Here is a 2,880-nt window from a genome sequence, read left to right as displayed (position 1 = left end):
TATATATATATATATATATATATATATATATATTGGAGAGAGACAATCTAAAGCTACTGGTCGCATTATGTATTCACAGTTGTTGCCTAGCCCTAAAGTCAGGATTCTTTTATTCTTTGAATGGTTTCAGTCGTAGGGTTACGGCCATGCCGGAGCACAGCCTTGCATTAAGGATATCTTTATTTCTTTCATATCTCGGATATTCTGGCTCCTGTTTACTCTTCGCGTGGAATTCATTTTAACTTCCATTAAAAAAAATTATGATGTCGGTGCAGGTGGCGATCTTAATGTGCCATTGTAACCCTCGGTCGGCCACTCTTTGTGTGGCATTGTATCGTTCCCTCAGTCACACAATTGTCCGAATACTGCAGTTCAAGTCATTAGACATGACTCGTGGACGTTGACCAGCATGGAGACGTCCGATAGCTTGCTCCCTCTGATTTCCTGTCAGTCTTGGCATGCTTGCTGCATTCGGGAAAGGAATGATAGGCTGGTAAATTTAAGGGCCCTTTGTACCCAATGAGTCAACGCTTTGCACTTGCATCATGTTTTTCATAAAGATGCGTACGCGAGCATTACCATGTTTACAATAAGTGAGCGAGTTCGAACCCTGCATGCAATCCTTACGTTTTCAAAAACGAGTAGTGTTGTGGGTCACGGACTTCTTCCTTATGCCAAATTACCTTGAATTGTGATAAAATCCAATAATCTCAATATCGTGTGTAAAACAAATCATCTTTTACAGTGCAACATTTCTTTTTTTTTCTGTTTTTTTTTTCTTTCTTGCAGTTCAATATATATACGCATATACTGGGCTATATATTATTATTATCGAAGAGGTTGCAATTTCAGAAAAAGTAAAAAAAGTAAATGATTGGAAATCGAACTGGCATTAAAACAGGATGTCTCTCCCCAGACACAATAGAATATAAATCAACACACGAATTCATATAAAGAATCTTGCAAAAACCAATTACAAAAACGAAATATATATATATATATACATATACTGAGTTATGCACACACACACACACACACACACACACACACACACACACACACACACACACACACACAAACACACATATATATATATATATATATATATGCATATACTGAGTCATATATATGCAACTTGTGACAACAAAGTTACTGGTATCTCAGACAACACCCTGCTAAAATTATGGGCGATGCTCCAGCATGGCTGCAGTCAAATAACTGAAACAGATAAAAGAATGAAAAAAAAAATAAAAGATTATACTGAGTTTATTTTCCTGTTTCTATTAACAGACCTATTAAACTAATTTGATAAGTGCCAACACACGAAAATCTCCTTGAGTCACAACATAACATATACTCATGTTTCGAAGCCATAGTTTCCAGATGACTTTTCCTTCGTGAGCTGTTTTATGGCCTTTTTTTTTATCTCAGTATTTGATGGAGCAACTGACAGTTCTTTTGCCACCATATCTGTTTTATTTGATTCTGTTGAGATTGGCATGTATTTCTGGCTTTTACAATTCGTTGCATTTTGTGATATTATTTTTATTTGACGTCCTTTGGCAGTAGCACTTATGCATATTGTCCAAAAGAGGGGAGATGTTTGGATCATTTGAGTCGAACCAATCTTGGCGCTTCCTTTTAACAAACCCGAGTGTTTCACAAGATGATTCAAATACAGCATTTTTACAAGCAAACCACACTGATTCAATATCTGTGTTGTCTGAGATGCCAGAAGCTTGTTGTCACAGGTTGTTTGAAATTCGGTTAAATTGTCATTGTTCCTCATCTTTGTCACATTCACTTTTCGAATTGGTCGGGTGCGATTGTTACGAATAGGTCAGCAGATAGTAAAATTCATATTTGATCGTATCAGTCTATGGTCAGACCAACGCTCCTCAATAGAGAAAGAACGTGTTACTTGGACAACTTCCCTCGTGGAAGACCTCGCAATTATGTAATCAATGAACTGATAATAGTTTTACAAGGGATGCTTCAAGGAATTTTTGCGGAAGTAAGGGAGTTGGAAAATAGTATTGGTAATCCAAAGCCATACTCACAGCAAAGCGATAGCAGCAGGTTGCCGTTTGAGTTTGCCTAACCAACACCATGTCACTCCATATGGATGTACCACAACCTACACGTGCAGTGAAATACCAAGAACTTTATCAAGGATGGAGACTCCTCTCAACTGGCTACGTAGCTCGGAGTAGAACTGCTCTTTGACGACTTCAGTTGAGTTCGTGGTTGGAGCATAACAGCTGAAAATAGTCGCATATGTATTTTTGCCAATGCCAGCTTCTTGTTGCCTGAATCTCAGTATGGCTTTCGGGCTGGTAGAGGTACAGTGGATATGATTTTCAGCCTAAGATATAACATGTGCGTGTGATTGTGTGTGCGTGCGTGTGTGTGTGTGAGTGTGTGTGTGTGTGACCTGTTCACTGACAAGAGAAAAAAAATACTGCTGTATCGTCTCGGGAGAAAATATCACGAGCAAAACTATAGAAAAAAATCTTCAGTTTAAGCGAAGCAAATCGGTCGCCATTCATTTTAAATACTATAAAAGTAATTAAAGAATTTATAACGATTCTATTTTTATTAGGCATTCCATGACTTGCATTCCACAACGATTCTATTTTTATAACGACATTACACACGTATGCGTAGAACCCTGTTTAATGGTTCATGAATAGAGAAAACATGTTAATTAGTCATTGAAAATTTCATGTGACTTCTTGTGACGTTTTGTGTCACGTTTTCCCAGTGATGTTCTCTCTCTATCTCTCTTTCTCTCTCTCACTCTCTCTCACCCTCTTTCTTTTCCTCTCTCTCTCTCTCTCCCTCTTTCTTTTCCTCTCTCTCTCTCTCTCTCTCTCTCTC

The sequence above is a fragment of the Octopus bimaculoides genome, chromosome 11 (genome assembly GCF_001194135.2).
Source record: "Octopus bimaculoides isolate UCB-OBI-ISO-001 chromosome 11, ASM119413v2, whole genome shotgun sequence".
NCBI lineage: Eukaryota > Metazoa > Mollusca > Cephalopoda > Octopoda > Octopodidae > Octopus > Octopus bimaculoides.
Note: the sequence above shows the minus strand (reverse complement) of the source record.